Source organism: Sciurus carolinensis, chromosome 10 (assembly GCF_902686445.1).
Source record: "Sciurus carolinensis chromosome 10, mSciCar1.2, whole genome shotgun sequence".
Lineage (NCBI taxonomy): Eukaryota > Metazoa > Chordata > Mammalia > Rodentia > Sciuridae > Sciurus > Sciurus carolinensis.
This window is the reverse complement of record NC_062222.1, coordinates 118,741,677-118,749,004: the sequence shown is the minus strand read 5'-3', so window position 1 is coordinate 118,749,004 and position 7,328 is coordinate 118,741,677.

The following is a 7,328-nucleotide window of genomic DNA, read 5'->3' as shown; positions in this document are numbered from 1 at the left end:
CAAGAACACCTCTAAATTCTCTGCACATTGGAGTTCATAAAGAGGCCATACTCTTTCTCATACAGAGGTTATGTTCTAGCAAAGGGGGCCTAAAAACCAAACAACGAAATTAAATATATAGTATTTAGGGCACGTGTGTAGAAGAATAATAGCTAAGGAGGAATAAAGAGAGACCACTTCTCCAAAGGATAGCTCTTCAGCAATAACTCCTGCAAAACATTACCTGAAATTTCCATGAAATTTGTGTAAACAACTTTTATCTTTAATGAAATGTTTGGGATTATGGCAGGAAAAGGAAAGAATTAAGAATAAATGTGAGTTGGCCATTCTGAGCTGGAAGCAGAGGTTAAAATGTTGAACAGAATGATCAGGGATACATCAAGTCATCCAAGCAAAGACCAAAAGAAGCAGAGGCAGTGAATCCCGTAAATATAGGGGAGAGGCATTTGAGAAAGAGTAAATGTTAAGAGGTATGTGAGTGAGCTCTTGACCCTGGAGTGTAAGAAACAACAGCAACAGAATTGGAAATGCTTGCTTAGAGATGTTGGGACTGTGAACCTAGTGCTAGAGTTAGAATATGCTAGTTTATAAGGAGCATTATTCTTTCGAAGGTGGGGGGGTGGAGTGGCAGATCTGACTGCACTCTGGTGCTCTATTAACAGCATGAAGCAGCGACAGAGTAGGGACACTAGCGTATCACAGGGATGAAATGAGTGGAGAGGCCACCCCACATTCCCAGGGATTGACAGTAGTGTCTCAGACCAGGCTGGCAGCAAGGGAGATCACAAAAGTGTTCAAATGGAAACTAGAGCTAAGAGAATCTGCAGTTGGATACAATGTGAAGTATGAGGGAAGCAAAGTGTCATGGATGGTTGTAAACTTTTGGTCCTGAGCAACTGGAGGCTTGGATGCCATTTACTGAGGTAGTGGAGAGTGCAGAAGGAGCAACTTGAGGTAGGTGTGGAAGGGTGGTATCAGGAGCTCAAAACATTATTGGTCTTATCCAATAACTAAAAGATCAGTAGGATTTAAAGTCTTCTTTAAAACAAATACTGGCAACTAACTTCTGGCTGCGGGTATCTAAGGCAGGCACTCTTTGTCGTTCTCCCTTTATCTCTTCCTTTTAGCCCCAGGAGTCTTTTGGGTTCTTTTCAGAGTAGACAGGTTCTCATGTACTATATGTCTGATGGTGCTTTTTTCTTGTCTCAGGTTTGAGTTCTGGTGCAGGTTTCCTACAATATAATAACATGATCACTTCAATTGTGTCACCCAGGAAGATTATAAATACTGATTAAGCCATAAGCAAAATGCTTCAGAGGCCAGAATGCTGGTTCTGTCACAGTAGCCTGGAGCTCACCAATTTTGGAGTAAAATAAGCTGACAACTGGAATGCTAAATTTTTGTAATGAGTCAAAGAATTAAAACTTCTTATCCTCAATATCTGAAAAAAATCCGTATAGAAAAATTATTTTGAGATTAGAAATGTCTATCTGTGAAAGCTACATATTATTATGCAGATAAGGAAGTATATAATTTGAATACAAATAAACATCTTGTCATGTCGTACTTTAAGAAGAGCTTACCAAAAAAACAAAAAAACAAAAAAAGAAATACCCTATTCTTTGCTTCCTATTCCTTTCAAATCTGAGGTTATATATGTGCTTATTTATTTATTTTGTCTCCATCTTTATTTTGCTTTCCTTTTGTCAGCGTTCCATGGGTGCTTGGAGGAAACAGGTTAAAAAAAAAAAAAGTTCTTATATTCCTTCACTGTTTCTTCGCCCAGAGAAAACATAAAATTAGAATCTGTCTTGTAACTTGATGCACTTTGCTTATGGAAGCTCATGTCTTACATGATTTGTGGGGTCACAACTTGCATACTTCTGTTTTTAGCCTGTGTAGTTCTTTCTGTGGGAGGGCTACATCCTGTTAAAGGTCACATTCCACCTTCACAGTGTCTTCTGTCCACTGGTGGTGGATGTGACCTCCCAATTCACCACTTCAGCATTGACTGGAACAAAGTGGGAGAGGAATTAGTTTTACATACAAAATTCACGAACTTCAAAAGATACAAATTTTGCAGCTGTAGAATTAAAAAATATTGTTGTGATTGTTTTGTTGAACTATTAATTCACTCTTTATTTTTCAATCTCTCAAGCATAAAGCAGATGTGTGTATTAGAACCTTCAGTAACATTTTGACTGTTACAAAGAAATACGAAGAGAGAAGACAAGATTTTCTAGAGGTTTACTTTGTGGGAATAAGCTTCACAAACACTTCAGGGTTGCACGTTATGTACCATGGTAGACTTCAAAAGTATCTTAGAAACCACAGCTTTATGCCTTGGCGTTTCTTTTTGTCAGATTTTTCACTGTGTGACTAAAGGATATGACAAGAACAATTAGAGGAGGAAAAGTTTAATTTGGGGCTCACAGTTTTAGAACACTCGGCCCATAGAAGGCCAACTCTGCTCCCCAGGGCTCAAGGTCAGGCAGAACATTATGGTGAAAGAGTATGGTGGAGGAAAGTGGCTTTAGGGCATTCCACCAAGAAGCAGAGAGAGAGAGTAATTCAGCTCGCCAAATATATACCCCCAAAGACCACCCCCATTGACCCACATCTTCCAGTCACTCCTTACTTGCCTTCAGTTACTACTTAGTTAATGCCTAGTAGAGGATTAATTCACTGATTGGGTTAAGGATCTCATAACCCAATCAATTCACGTCTAAGCCTTCCTGCATTGTCTCACATATGAGCTTTTGGGGAATACCTCACATCCAAACCATAATAGTGCTTCAGATCAATAGAGTTTTCTTCACATTCCAGACACACTGTTAGGAACTTGTAAAGAACCTGTTTCGTAGCTCTTCATAGGAAAGGACAAACTGGGAAGATTTGCAAGGCCATAAATCCCCCACCAACATCGAGGTGAGAGAACTTTAAAGTGCTTTATTTTATGTCTTTTCCATCTTCATTTCAAGAGAAATATGCATGGTTTCTGACCCTGCAGGACAGTACATTTCTTTTTAGGACAATTGGAAACATGTTGGAATTAGAACCTCATTTCCTCAGCCTTTCTGCTGATACACCTTCATTTTAAGGGTGATAGCTGTTCATCTGGATTTCCTGAAGAATCATAATATGGTAAAAGAAAGAAAGAAAGAGAAAAAGAGGATAATCTCTTGTCCTTTCAAGTTTCTATAACAGAATATATCATGTATTAAGAAACTTGTAAACAACAAATATTTCTTACAGTTCTATAGCCTGAAAAATACAAAATGAAACTACCAGTAGATTTGATGTCTGGTGAGGGGCTGCTACCTGGTGCATAAAAGACTATCTTCCTGCTGGGGCAAGGGAGTTCATGGAAACCTCTTTTATAAAGACACAAATCTTATTAATAAGGGTCCTGCCACTATGACTTAATACCCTCTTAAAAACTCCACTTTCAAACACATTGCAATGAAAATGAGGTTTCAACATATAAGTTCTGATGGGATATAAATATTCAATCTATTTCAGAGAAAGACAGTGTTAGTAAATTTCTATAGAAAAGGATAAGCATATGGGTAATAATGAGGCAGCCAGTTGCACACCTTATGTACATGTACTTGCAGGTCCAACACATACTCTGACAATGAATTGGAGAGTGAGATTTTCCCTAAAGAAGCTGAATCTTATAGGCATTATTTCAGGCTATGTTCTGTGATCTGGTTAATCAAACAGTATGACGATAACACAATATATGACCATGAGGAAATCTGGCCCCTTCACCAGATACACTACTCAACATTCTTGAGCATGTATGGGCAGCAGGAAGCTTCTACATCTCTAATTTTTATGAACACAGTACAGAAAAACTCTTCTATTTCTTTATTTATTTATTCATTCATTCAGTCATTCATTTAGAGGTATGGGAATCACACCCAGGAAAACTTCTCTCTCTCTCTTTCTTTGTTTCTTTCTTTCTTTATTTTGTGACATGGTAATCAAACCCAGAACCTTGTGCATGCTGAATTCTCATTCAAAAACTTGGAAGAGTAATACAGAATCTATCACAGTTAAAACTAAGAAAATAAAACCAAGATAATGAATTAAGGTTAAAAAAATCTAACACAATGAAACCAAAATAAAGAAAAATATGAAAAGTCAGTAAATGATTGTGAGTTGATAAAACATTATCTGTTATGGAGCTATTTCAAATGCTTAATGGTAATAGACCACCACACTATATACAGAGGACATCGCTTTCAAATGAATAAAACTGAAAAGAAATGAGAGTAACCAGTAGAAAAGAGAAACTCTAAAACAAAATGTGACTTTGAAAAGTACCTTGCTATATTCAAAGCTAATGTACAACAAAATAAATATCTCTCCTCCTCTATATACAGAAACTTAACAATAGCTTCAATTGACAATTAGAATGTGGTATAGATAATAGATATATTTAACATTCCTCCACAATTTTGTTAAATTTTTATTAAAGATGACAAAATAACTTCGAAAACTGAAACTTGTTTCTGTTCTATATCTCAGTAAAAATATTCCATAGTACACCTCTTCTGTAGAATTGAAATGTTTCAGATTCATTCATGTCATGGCTCCCTTCTATCCTTAGCAATGGGTTCAACCCCCTCAAAATACAGGAAAACAAGACTTGGAGTCAAAATCATCTTTTATTCCACAGTAGCAAGCAAAAACAGTATCTGGCAAATACTATTCATCCAATATGTAAATAAAATCCAACAAGGCACACATATTTAGTATTTGTAATGTCAATAACATTCATGTTTGCTGTGTGTGTGATGAAACTAGTCAACAAGTCAATGTTAATATACCAAAACTCCTTTCTGAAGCTTCTTTACTGCCCAGCATGGTGGCACACACCTATCCCAGCAACAAGTAAAGTTGAGGCAGGAGGATCACCCACTGAAAGTCAGTCTCAGCAACTTAGCGAGGCCCTAAGCATTTTAAAAGTGGCTAGACATCCCTCAGTGGTTAAGTGCCCCTAGGTTCAGTTCAATCCCTGGTACAAAAAAAAAAGAAAGAAAGAAAGAAAGAAAGAAAGAAAGAAAGAGAGAGAGAGAGAGAAACTTCCTTATTTAAAATACCTCATAAAATGATAATAGCATTTATGTAAATCTTTAGGTCCTAACTTCATGACAATATTTAACCTAGGCAGTTAAATTCAAAATTTAAGTATTCATATAAAAAATTGGCGGATATTATTTTTAATGTTCATAATACCTTAAATTATGCTGAGAGATTTTTAAAAACTTATTTTACTACTAACCTGTTCTTGTTATTATTAAATAAAATGATATTTAATTTGATAGAATAAATAGTCTGAATTTGTAGATAATCTACTCAGAATCAAGCCAAGTGAGTTCATAAATGCAAAGTGTCTTTATTTAAACCCCATTCACAACTCCAAGCTAGAGAACAGGATTGTCACAGATCTGCCCTCTGGTGAATTGTTGGCTCTGTGAGGAGGATTTACTGCAATTACTCATGCTGGGATTTAGATTAAGCCACTTGCAGCTTCAGTTCACAAGCCCTTATGAACACTCTGATTCAGTCTACTTAAAAGAGTCCCTTAAAACTTCAGACTGTTATGTTGGATCATCAGAGGACTCCATTTATTTTAAATGAAGGATAAAATAAACTCTAATATAACCTTTACCAAATTGCACAAAGTCAAAATAAATACAATTATTTTGTTGCCAAAGTTTAGTAAATACCTAATCTTACCTGATTTAGGTGAAGTGGGTGTTAGAAGGGATCATGCATGATGTTCTAAAGCAGTTAGAATTTTAATATTTATACTTTTATCCATCTCATGGGCAAATAATTCAGTCTTAATTACTGTAACAACAAATTCTTCTGTGATTTGAATTTCATGAGAAAAAAAAAATACCACATTCTTATCATTCATCTGGGCTTTTCCACTCTTCAGTTCTGATGCCAGCTACCATGTCCTTTGTATCTTTTTCCTCTAAACCTATTTCAACAGCCTAGGATTTGTGAGAAGCCTGGATGTTAAGCCAATGGGCACACCACTTTGTTGATCCTGAACTTACTTCCTTGTCTCTCTGTCCTCTGCATAAGAACTGTACCCTCTCCCAAACACCTAATTAGGCACAATGACCCACAGTGTATTGAAGGTCCCCATGTAACAAAACTTTCCACATTTGTCATTAAAGAGAATAGCCAACTGCTGTCCTCTCTTGTACTCTGTAGTGTCCCCGCCAAAGGAGAGTTAATTCATCCACCTCAAATCTCATAAATATAGATACAGATCTTTTGGTTAGTGGATTGGGGTTGGGTGGAATGAAGAGACAGTGGTAGATGCTTTACTTTCTTTTGACATACAGTCTGTGCTTAGGTCCCTGGGTATGGGCTGAGACTTCCTTGCCCAGGGGAATTCTAAAGTCCAGTTTAAGTTTTACTTGTGGAATGTTCTCCCCCCAAAGCTCATGTGTTAAGAGTATGGTCCCAATGAAGCAAGGTTCAAAGGTGGGACTTTTAGGCAATGACTGGATCATAAGGGCTCTGACCTCATCAGTGGATTAATAGTTGAATGATATCTCAATTAATAATTGAACATACTACTGGAAGGTAGGACCTATTTGGAGGAAGTAGGTCCCTGGGGCATGCCCTGGAAGTGTTTATTATCTCCTCAGTTGTACTCTTGGGTTCTCATGCCCTCTCTCTCTCTCTCTCTCTCTCTCTCTCTCTCTCTCTCTGTCTCTCACTTTCTCTCTCCTCTGCTGCCTGGCTCTCTGACTGTTGTAAGCTGTGTTGCTTTCTTCTGCCATGTCTTTCTACCATGATATTTCAGCCTTGGAGCCAGCTGACCATGGCTGAATCCTCTGAAACCATCAACCTAAATAAATATCTCCTTCTCTTAGTTGTTCTTGTCATGGTATTTTGGGCACAGTGAGGAAAAGCTGACTAGCGCACCTGGCCATGACATGGATAAGCATATTCCCCCTGTAGAGAGGTACTACAAGGATGGATGTATCAAGAAAACAGATGATGGCAACAACTTTGTGGAAGGGAGGAGAAATCTCTCATTGCTCTCTGAAGGGTCACTGGAATGAACTGATGGATATTAAATAGTAGAAAGTTGTACAAATGCATTAATACGTAAAAGGGGAAGAGTCACAGCTCAGGGAGGACACAGGGGTCAGGTTATCCACCTGCTTAACATTATTCAAAAACTCACATGCTTCTTTCTCCATAGGGAAGGGGGAGAAAATGGAATGTAGACAATTCTGGGCACTTGTAAATGATTATTAGGGGAATGAAGGGTGCCTGAGAGAAAA